The following is a 12,203-nucleotide window of genomic DNA, read 5'->3' as shown; positions in this document are numbered from 1 at the left end:
CATACATAATAGACCCCCTATGAACATTTTGTTGGTTTCCGATGTTTGGGGGCCTATCTTCATAGTGTACTTTGTATGGTCTCTGTCCAGCAACATCAACAAAGGGGGCCGGTGGGTAGAAATAGCTCAAGTCAAAAGACAAAATTCCACCAGGGTTTTTGTAATTTGGGAAACCGCTAATAAATTGCACAACTCGTGAGTCTCTAAAGTTTACAATAATGCAGTCTCCGCTAATTTCTTTAACTGTGGGCCCCAACCAGTTAACTCTGCGGACATTAATAATTTCTCCCCGCAACTCAGGTCTAAGAGGTCTATTTTTCCCCAACCAATACATAACCTTGTTTTTTAGTTCAGATGTGGTTTCATCCCTATTATGTCTCCACTCCGGAACCCCTGCAAGTACAATTACATAGGGGTAAGAGTCCGGTGGAAGATCAATTCTCGTATTGTGTTCTTTGATTTTAGTGTCCGATGTTTTATCCAGGTTGGATACAATATTATCTGAAACCTTATTTGAACATGTTTTAAGGCTATCTGTGTTGGTATCTTTGCTGGCGTTGTCAATCTGCGTGGGGTTATGAATTGCCAACTTTCCACCTTCCTGAGATAGCGGATTTTTAATATCTTGTCCAGATTTATTTTTAAGTGGTACAGGTAGAATATTTGTTATATTTTTAATGTCTCCTAATTTTTTCAACAAGACTGTATCCTCTCTCGTAATTTTCTCTAATGTTTCTATCTGAGTACCTAGCCGTCTAGTGCGTTCTAACAGTGGGAAAATTAAGGATCTAACTAAATGCTCAATGTTATCCAGTGAGAAAACGGTATTTCTACCAACAGCAGGCGGGCTTTTTGTTATATCAACGATGGAGCTTGTATTGATAAAATTAGTATTATCTACCTGGATAGAATTTTTATCCCTATATGTAACCCCCTTATCCTGGCGCATAGATAGAGTACATTTACTCCTCTTATTGCGCGCACCTTTCTGCTGCTTTCCACCACGTTTACATTTTAAGTTAGAAACGTTAGAGACATTACCTTCTGCTAAGTCAGAGTGAATACAATCAGGTGCTAACTCACTGTTACATGGCAGGAGGCTTTGCCGCCGGCCCGATTCCACAATTGGATAGGCCATGAAAGAATCTAAACTTGCATCAAAGCCACTTATATCCAATACAGTTGAGAGTTCTTGTTGTAGGCATGATGTTTGGGTATTCTGGATCAATAATGGATCAGGTGATGGTACGGTAGCAATTTTCCCCAGGGATGACTTTCTCATAAACACGGGGTCAAGAGATAGCCGTCATTCTGTTAATGCTATCTCTTTCTCCAAGGCAGAGACTGCCTTTGTAAAGAAGGCATCTATTGTGCCCACTAAGCCAGTTCCTACACCTACACAATGCGGGTTGGTTTTCGAAACCATGTTTAAGAGACCACTCTCAAGCACCACGATTCAATGAATCACTATACAATTGCAGAAGAAAAGGGTTTCAAACTTACAATGGCAATATTATTAAAATATACATTATCTTGAAATCTTACTGAACATAAAACGAAAGACGGGAGGCCCAGTCCAGTCTCCTTCGGTCTTTGACGGGCTTAGATGGGCCCGCCCTTGGCCCGGGCTTCGCCCGGCGCGTCCCGCAAAGCGGGAGGCGCGAGGTAATTTAAGTCCGGTGCGGGAGGGAGGGAGGGGCCGCTGCTGGTCACTCTGCCCCCAGGCCTCCTGGAACCAGTAGCCTTTTCACACACCAAACGCTCCCGTGCAAGCTGTCCTGGCGCTGCGCGTCCCGCGAAGCGGGAGGCGTGAGGTAATTTAAGTCTGGTGCGGGAGGGAGGGTGGGGCCGCTGCTGGTCACTCTGCCCCCAGGCCTCCTGGAACCAGTAGTCTTTTCACACACCAAACGCTCCCGTGCAAGCTGTCACTGAACACATCCACACATCAGCGAATATTGATACAAATTGAGGGCCTCATTTATCAAGGTTTCACACAGCGCAGCACAGCACAGCAAGCCTCCTTGCTGCGCTGTACTGCGTGAAAGGGAAAGAACAGTCATGCGCCATATTTAATGTAATACGACGCATTCCTGTCCTTTACTTGCACTGGTGCTGTTTTGGCTGCTTAGCGACAACGGAGGCACCCTTGCACTATGGTTCAAAGGTGCCTGCGTTGTAAGCAGGATTGTTTCCCTGAGGCATTTTGCTTTTTCTATGTGTGCTGCTGAATGCAACACACCTAGAAAGAGGACGTAATGAGGAGAAATAATGATATTCTTCACCTAGAGAAGAGTAGCGTTTTGATACATTCCCAGGTTTACCACTGATGGCAAATCTGGGAATGAGCTGAAATCCATGGCTGAATGTATGGGAAAATGTATGCTGCACCCATGGAATGCCTCCCTGGGCAGAGTATTGCAAGGCAGCGATTTGAGCTGCGTTGAGTTACTCTGTGGTTGTCAAACCATGCAAGGTCATGCAAGGTGACCGCGAATGGCTTGATAATTCAAACTTAGGAGCTGTGTTGCTCTTGTGCCCCATTCAGACTGTAAGGTTTTTTGTCAAAGGTTCAACATAGCAGTCCCACATCACTGTGTCACTTTGTTGAAGCTCCATGGATGATTTATTATTTAGCACTTTGCTCATCTGTGAGTAGGAAGGGAAGGATGTTTTTTTTGTTTTTTTACAGAGCTTTATATAGCACGAACTTGACCCGGTATCGGGTATCAGAGCACTTTACATAGCACCAGTTGCATTACATGAGGACACGTTCATTTTTGTTAGGCACGGGGAGATAAAGTGATTTGCCCAGAATCACAGGATGTTCATACTCATTGCGGAGACTCGAACCCGGTTCCCCAGATTCGAGGTCGACCACCCCGACAATTAATTTGATTGCCAATAAATATTGGAAATCTTGGGAAACAGTACCAGATGAGCAGCCAAATATGCCGGAATATTCATTTTTATCAGTAGAAACAAGAGACCCTTAATAAAGTAAACTGTGCAAAACACAATATTTACAAAGAGACTTAACCAGGTTCACAAGCCTAAAGCTCCTGATCGGATTAATCAACTAAATCTTTTTCAAATATGACAACACTTTCCTCTGTTTGCAATAACCCTGAGATTCGTCTGCTGGGAAACCACTGAACAAATCTAGCATTTACATACCAGGGAGGAGGACACCACCACAAAGGCCTCAGTTTCGGTATAAATAAAGGATCTTGGAGTGGAACTACCCACAGATGGTTGAGTGTTCTGCATTTCTGCAAGAGACCACAAGACCAGTCAAACAGCAAACATGAAGATGCATTTTGCCTTCTTGCTCTTTGCTCTCGGAAGCTGCTTGGGTAAGTGGGTAGAACAAGCTAAAGTCTGTTATGTTTTGAGAGCTGTTCATTAGTAAGAGGAACAAGCTCAGTGTCAGGAACTTTCACTTACGAATATGTTGTTATGAGTAAACCGTGGTTCTTGTCAATTTCATAAAATGCAGATCCGATGTCTCCAGGCTGGGTGTTTGCTGATGAGGCATCACATTTGCTTATTGCTGCAGTGCATTACCCCCATGCAGTGTGATGGGACATTTTTGATTTTTTTCAAATTTTTGTCTAACTTTTCCTTTCGGTCAATTTCAAAATTATTTCAGTGACTGTCAGCACAATCTCCTATTTTAATTCAGAAACTAGTCCACACATTTCTATAGTAGAGCTGGTAACAATCAGATAAATTGAATACATTTTCAAAAATGGCCTCAAGTCCAAGATTCATCAGACGACAAAGGCTCTCATCCTTTGAAGAAGTTCTTGGAGATAGGATCATTGGGTGTTAACAACGGCTCCTTAGTGATTCGCGGGTCGTTTGCTAGACTCAAATAAATACATAAAGAGCTGGACCAGTACTTCTCCTCCAAGGCCTTTTAACGCAGCCATGTGTGATCTTGCTAACTTCTCTGCTATCTTCTATTATTCATAATGATCCATCTACTGAAACAGATGAAAGAATTTCTTCATATCAAGCTTGTCATCAAAAGATTGAGGATGATAAACACTTGTTTCTGAAGGTTTATTAATTTTCCAGTTATTCTTTCCTTTTTGTTATTTCTATACACAAGGTCTCTCTTTTCCGATTCTTTTTCTCTTTCTCACTGGATAGTCATTTCTCTGCAATGCGAGGAATATAGTTGGTTCAGAGATACAAATGGTTGCGTTAAATATATAGGGGCAGATTTACAAGCCCCTTGCGCCACTTTTGCGTCACTTTTAACATGGGAAATGTGACGCAAAAGTGGCACAAGGGGCTTGTAAATCTGCCCCATATTTTTTGTGCTGGTCATCAAGATGAATGATTTATCACACTGTGAAGAATTTAAATTCAGCTGGGATTTAATTTTAACATGGGAAAAGTGACGCAAAAGTGGCGCAAGGGGCTTGTAAATCTGCCCCATATTTCTTGTTCTGGTCATCAAGATGAATGATTTATCACACTGTGAAGAATTCAAATTCTGCTGGGTTTTAATTTAAAATGGGAAAAGTGACGCAAAAGTGGTGCAAGGGGCTTGTAAATCTGCCCTATATTTTTTGTTCTGGTCATCAAGATGAATGATTTATCACACTGTGAAGAATTTAAATTCAGCTCGGTGTTAATTTTAATTTAGTAGGAATCTACATAATTGTCCTTGCTGGCTGCTGGGACAAAGGCGGATCTCATTTGTATCCCCAAGCAATGAGAGTTCAGTTCCCGCATTTTCTAAGCTTATGCAAAAACCCATGATTTCATTTAAGTGATTCAGATAAGCGGTTCTGGATGATAAGGTAATGTGTTGAACACAGTATTGCACAGTCTCTCTTTTTCTTGTACTCTCACACTTTCTTCATGCGTTGTACTTTATCCGCAGCGTGAGGAAAGTTTATCATTCTTCATAATCTGAATCCACAGTCAAATATGATTGTTGTCCTTCTTGCAAACCTGTTTGCTATTCGTAAACATTAACAAGGAACAAAACATATATATTTTATTTCTTTTCAGGATAAATGTTGTACCCTACATTTAGAATGTCCATTACATTGTTTTAATATTTTAAACAGTGATTACAGGTACATTTAAAATAGGAGGTTGCATTTTAGTACATTCATTTTTTAAAATTAGTAAATAATTCAAACGTTAACAAGTCGGGGGCAGACATGAATGTGTAGCCCAAGGTGTGTTTGACATCACAGTGTATTGACTTACTGTGTTTTCCAAGTTTATGCAAAATCCGAATTAGTCACGGGTAATATTAGTTAGTTTTGACTTGTGTCAAGAAATTGAGTAGTAATGTGTTGTTTGATTACTGAGCAGAGGTATGGGCACTGTCTATTTGTGCCCACAGCTAAATATTTTGTCAGGAGTTATCCTGATTTCATCCAGAAAATAAACTGTGCATGTTATTCTTATACAGCGTATTCTTCTGACTATAGCCTGCAGCAGCATTCTTCAAGCATGAAGGTATGTAGAAGTTTATATCTCTGGGACCTTAAGATCAACGCCCAGTGGCCCTTCTGAGAACCATCAAAGCATCTGACGTCATCAAGACGAGGAGGGCGAGTGCAGGCAATGTGCACAAGCCCCAGTGTATACATCAGAGGAGGAAATACCTGCAAAGTAGTTTTGATCGAGCATGAACCCCACACAGATTAGACTTTAATTAAATAACTCTTGTCGCCATAAAATAGTTTGAAATCTGCTTGCCATCAGAGGAATGCAGGACAGAGGTCCCTCTTTTATTTAAGGGTCTCATTTCATAATAGAAAGATGGTGGGGTTGGGAGCTGATTGCTGACAACGAGTCCTGTTATTCTTCAAACCATTCACTCCCTCACATATTGAGTGTTTGGTCATATGTACATTTAATTATCTCAATATTTAATTGAAGGTGTTTGTGTTCCTTTCATTTGTGAGAACTAATCAGTTTCTTTCACTGATTTTACAGCAAGAAGATGCCTACTACTTCACACGAAGCATACAGATCAATGTGAAGAATTCTCAAATGATTATGGTAAAATACATATCTACTATGTTATATCTGCTCAAAATGCCATGGCAAAAAAAAGATGTTGTTTTCAATAAGTGTGGCTGTTCCAGAGCTGGTACAGGAGTTGGGAAAGCACAGTATTTGGCGGTTAAATGTTCATAATAAATTCATGTGACATACCTAGCATTTCATAAAGTAGACTTAGGGGTATATTTACTAGCCCCTATCGCCACCCCAATGTCACTTTTAACAATGTTGTGGTGGCAGAAGAGGCTGCGCCTTATTTATTGATTTTGATTTTGACGCTGCACCACATTTACAAGGTTGGCATAAATAAGGGGCATACATAAGGGGCAGCGCAAAATTAAGACCAGGTAAAACCTGGTCTTACCCTGGTGAAACAAGGAGGAATGTTTAATTTCTCCTCATTTTTGCTGTTTCCATGTGTGCTGTGTTGTGCCACAGCAAAACACCAATAATTGTTTATGAGCAGGGAGGTGTCCCTTCCTGCAGATCAACAATAATTTTAAAAAAATGACGTTTTGCAACTTCTATGTGTGCTGCATTGAGCAGCCCACATAGAAGTTACAAAACTCTATTTAAAGATTATGTGCAGGGAGGGACACCTTCCTGCACATAAACAATCTTCCTCTTCAACGCAGACACACTTGCACTATGGGGCAAGTGTGCCTGCGTTGGTGCAAGGCAGCCACATTTAGCGCCAGCACCGGGGGAAATGCAGGCTGCACCATATTTTTGTAAATATTGTGGAGCCCTGCGTTTCTAAAGTGACAGAGCGTGCTGTTAGCCTTCTTGGTTTAAAGGCACGCTTCACCACTGTACTAGTCAATAATCCCCTTAGTCTTTAAATCATGATTGGTAGAAATTAGAGCAAGTATCAGTTAACTGAGAGAGGCACAGTTATGGACTGATGAAAGGATTGTCAACATTATGACCCAATTCACACCACCATTCACCTGAGTAAGCCTGACTTACTGGTGCAATTGTTTCAGTTTAGGAGGACATGTCATTTGCAAAAGATCACATTGCAGTCACAATTCTTTGATTCATGTTCCATATTACACAATAATGAGGTAATATTGTGTGTATCAAACATTGGTGGCTGGTGTTTAAGGGTTTGGGTATGAACCCCTCTCCCTTTTGTGGCCTCTGCTTTGAAGTTGATTTTTAAATACATTTTAAAACTCCAGTGCAATCCCTTCCCTTCCAGTTAATGTTCATAGATTTACTCTAGCCAACCCTTCAACATAACATATAGATGGACTATCTGAAGGGAATTCATCCTTGGAAAATACCCTCCACAATGGAGAACAGTGAAATAGTTTACAATGTGAAATGGTGTATCACTTATGATTAAAGATATGTAATTACATCCACAGTGGTTAAATATATAAATAAATCACAAAGGTTTTCAAAGAAAGACCTGGAACCCTGCAACTGCTACAGAAATTTTGATGCATTTTATGGCGATTTTTGAGAAATTTAGTACGATGGAAACCAGAACTGGTGATCTGTCATAGGCGGCTGAGTGCAGAAACAAGGCTTTTTTGTGAAATGGGCTCTGTGAATGTCTGTCTTGGGTAGCTGGTATTTAGAATGTGTGAGATAATATTCATTTTGATCAAAAGGAGGGACGCGGAGCCGAGTTTGTTAGGTCCTGCTCGTAGGCCCCAATGAAGTAGTAGATAAGGAATGAGCAGTTCCTAGGGGTGTTGTCTAAGACAGGGGGAAGGGGGGGAAGGGGAAGCACAGGTCTTTCTTCGAAATGCCCTCACACACCCCAAGGGATGTCATGCTTCATCATTTGGGCATTTGCCCCTCGTCTGGCCGGCGCTGCAATGCCTGACGGGCTCCCGAAACCGGGGCTCTTTATCGGGGATCTTTTGAAGAAGCCGTATGGGTGCGTGTGGGTGTGAGGGCAGGGTGGTGCACTAGGGGTGAGATGGATAAAAAAGGTTATTAGAGCAGTCCTACTAATTTCAGTTTTAATTATTGAGGTAGCTCCAACCTTATTAAAATTGTGAAGAAGCCCTGTGTAGGAAATAATGTTCCCTAAGGGCTAGTCTTAAGTGAATGTGGTCAACATGTTTCGTGCCCCATCTGCCCCAGAAGGGGTCAATGGCACTTCGTCAGGACCAAGTAAGTGTGAGTTAAGTGCACCGCCGTATCGCACTGGTTGCTGATTACGGCAGGAGGAAGTTAATGGAGAACTGGTACTGGGATGTACCAAGACCTGTGGGAAAAGGACAAGGTGAAAAGGGGGATAAAACCAGCGGTTAGACCTGCCAAGGAACATTTTGTACAGGTACTGTGGTGAGAGGCACATTTGTGATTCTTAGAGGAAACTTCAAGTGACTATAAAGTCTCCAACCCAGCCTAGGAGTGCAGGTAGACTAGGTGGATGCGTCGTGAAGGAACCGGTGCTCGGTAGTCAGAAGTGGTAAATTGACAAGTGAACAGCGCAATATGCGATAGTGTATGATTTGGTGAAGGAGACAATCTCAACTAATCATTAATAGTCGGTGTCCCTTTAGCGTACATCAATTGTGAACATCTAATTTGGCAACATGAAAAATGGCAAGATATAGGGTCGGAGGTCGACCGGGACCTGCAGGGTAGTAAAGTTAAAAATTGAAAATTGAAAATTGAAACCGGCTGGCTAAAACACCTATGGCAAAACACCACGACTGTGGTACAATAACAATAGTGGTTGACTAACGACAAACCATGCAAGATCAGAACGCTGGTGTCAAAAGCGGGGAACGGGCACATGTTAAAGACTCACCCCCAATGGCCTAATTCCGGCTGACGGGGAGGTACAGAGCACAATAGTTGCTCCGGAGTCTAAGAGGATGGCAAAAGAAAAACATGAAAGGTTCTGTTACATTAATCTGTTGACAACACGGCGTACAAGGAAGGCTTACCGTTTACGATCAGACTCCCCATTAATTCCCATTAAATACTCACGGCGGTAGACGAGCAACTTTGCCGGTGTCCTACCCTCGCTCTGGGCCCCGTGAAGAAACTCTTTGGTCGGCGTACTTAAATAACGCTGTGCGTGGAGCGTACCTGAATGTGGCGGCCATCTTGGAATGGGCTCTCAGAAAAAATTCGATCTGGATCACTTTCCGGAAGTTCTGGTTTTCGCCGTAGTATCACGGCCGCCATATTAGAACGGGTTGGGTAGTGGAGGAGTTGAGGAGGTGTGATCTATGTGATGGAAGGTTGCCCATCATTAGTATTCCTGCATGTTTGTGAACTATTCCCAGACTTAATGTTATGTAGTGCGTAATGTTAGCAAGGGTGAATAGTGAGCGAGGAATGTTTCCAGAAGTGCTCATAGGCTTTCGGTGCTTATCTGTTCATTATGGGGCACTATTTTTTTCTCAGTTTCATGCTCGTCTTTACGAGTGCTCATGTTTACCTCACTCTGAGCCCCACTGTAAATAGGGCTTAAAATCTTATTGTTATCTTGGCACATTTCCTAGTTCATGACCTTTGCCTTGGTTGTGCCCCATTGCCTGAAATTAGACTGATTACAGAGGGCCTGCGCTGGTGTGCCCTTGTTAAGCTGGTCTTAATGATTCGAAGCCCTGCTGACAAGCACTCAGCTACAGACAGAGAAGCGAGGGCCTTTTATGAGTGCTGCAGGCTTCACACCTATCACTACATTGAAACACATCGCTGTTTGTAAAGCAAGATTTGAGCTTTCATGTGGCACTGGAGGGAACGAGCCTCAGACACCACAGTATGTGCAAACAGCATGTGGCACCAAAGAGAACAAGCCCCCAACTCTCCACTGTATGTACAAACATGCATCACACTTAAACAAAATGGCAGCTTCTTTTTGCAAAGGTGATGCATGCAGACAACTGAACATAGTTTCCAAGGCATGTAGTTGTCACAGCAGTGCTCAGTGCACTGCAACACATAGTGGCTTCAGGCACCACATGTCTCCAAATGGTGAGCTAGGGAGATTTAAGATATATCACCTAGTTCGTCATGGTGACACCATTTTTGATTGTGTTTATGATTTGCATGTGTGTAAGCTACACTATGTATAACAAAGCCATAGCTTGCTCTAGCGCATGCTGTAAAACAAATGTGAAATTACATTGCCTGCCTGCTTCATGATAAATAACCTCCTGCTTCACAATGGTGCAATACTGTTATATGAATCCAGCATCTGCATTAATTAAAAAACTTTGTCGGAATATAATTAAATTCCAGATTAAAATTTTTATTTTCTTGCCTGGTACCTCAGTTTGGAGATCGGCTTCTTTGTCTATAGCCACATCCTTCCTCCCCCTCCCACCCACTCTTCCATTCAGGTTTTGTGAGGTATAGGACAGGTCCGAATTCTGCATAATTAATATTTAGTCGCCACTGCACTATGTTTTATTTTGTGCCACTGGCACGTCGTTCGCATCATACTCATTTTCCATAGTAAGCGAACCGAGTCCGCGGCTGGATGTACCAAGCGCATTTGAGGGATGTGTTCAGAGTGACGCTTTTCCCCTTCCTTTCTTAGCAGTTATGAGTAGGTTGACTTCAGGAGACTTACTGAAAACGTGGGACTGTTAAAGTTGAGTAGGGCTGGTGCAAAGTTGATCACAGAAAGTCAGCTAGCTAGCCAAGTGAAATGTCTGAGTTAGAAACGCCTATTTAAGCTAGGCCTTGCAATTGTTTCAGGAAAGCACATTAATAACAGCACAGCTGCTTCAGAACGCTGCAAGGTGAACCCGCTTTCCTTTGTTTTAACACTACTCTACTGCTAGCAGCTCTGCGGTAATAAACATAGCATGCATGATAGCAAACTTGCATTCAACATCATAATTTGCTTCTTCCACATTAAAGCACGGGGTGACACTTTTGCTGAAATATTCTGCCAATAGTGTTTATTGCAGGCAGTCATCCTTCATCTTGTAGTACTTCATGTATTTATTTCTCAAGGGCCTTTTTTTTTTTTGTAGGCTGCGCCGTCAGTTCTGCGTGTATTTTAAACAATGCTGTTCATGCAAGTATTGTACGACGTTTATGGTGGAGCCAGCTGTGTCATAAACATTTTTCCCCTTATTTACCATGCTGTACAACATGGCTGAAAAACTCTGTTAAAGCCAATTGGTGAGATCTATTCGCTATGCCAATTGTTGCTGTTTTTGCTCCTTTGCTTTTTGTCCTATCATAATTTTATTTAGATTTTCTCTGTCTTTCTCTTGATCTTTCTTTCTGTTTTCAAATATGTGCGGCATTTCAGTCAAATATTTCCAATACTGTGTGCCCTAAACCCTGAGTACACAATCTGCCATGCTCAGCCACACTCTGCCACCCCTCTGTAATCCTATGCACTCATCCATGCCTGTTCTGCAAGCAATGAGCTGCCCCACACCTCTCCTATTCCGAATATTTGCTATCGCACGGTACACCCAGGTCAAAGGGCATGAATTTTAAACATTTATGCAGATTGATCAGATATTTTAGCCAACTTGCAGACACCCACTTTATTCCTGGCATATTAATTTTGCTTCCATCTGCATAGATTCAAACATCTGTATTTTCTAAACAGCAAATCACAAACTTCTACAAGGCCAGATTACAGAAAAAAAGGTCACACATTTATAATCCAGGCTGCTAAACCTTGGACTACACTCTCATGTTAGTGAATGCACTACATTACATATGTTTCCGCAAGGCTTTAAAAATATGGTTCTTTATTTAGGACCTCAGAGTTTTTCTCACTACTCGCATTCCTCGAATCAGCGAGAAACAACCTTTACAACTCAGTCATTAAATCGCACTACATTTACAATGCAGTCATTACATCGCCACATCCTTTACAACCGATGTCACTACAATACAGGCTTTACATCGCATGTCATTAAAAAGCATACCATTACAACGCATAGTACCCCTACACTAACCAACACTTACCCTACTGTTGCACCCCCTGGAGTTAGAATAGTAAGTTTTACCCTTACACTATCCAACACTTACCTTAAATGCAATGTAATGGTATGTGTTGTAAAGGTATGATGCGATGTAATGGAATTCGTTGTAAGTGTAGTTTTAAAAAATTTGTTGTAGCGGCATGCAATGTAAATGTGTGTGTTGTAAAGGATGTTGCGATGTAAAAACTGCGTTGTAAAGGCATGCATTGTAAATGTATGTGT

This window comes from Triturus cristatus, chromosome 7 (assembly GCF_964204655.1).
Source record: "Triturus cristatus chromosome 7, aTriCri1.1, whole genome shotgun sequence".
NCBI classification, from domain to species: Eukaryota; Metazoa; Chordata; class Amphibia; order Caudata; family Salamandridae; genus Triturus; species Triturus cristatus.
The sequence above is the reverse complement of the archived record's forward strand: the minus strand, read 5'-3'. Positions refer to the sequence as shown.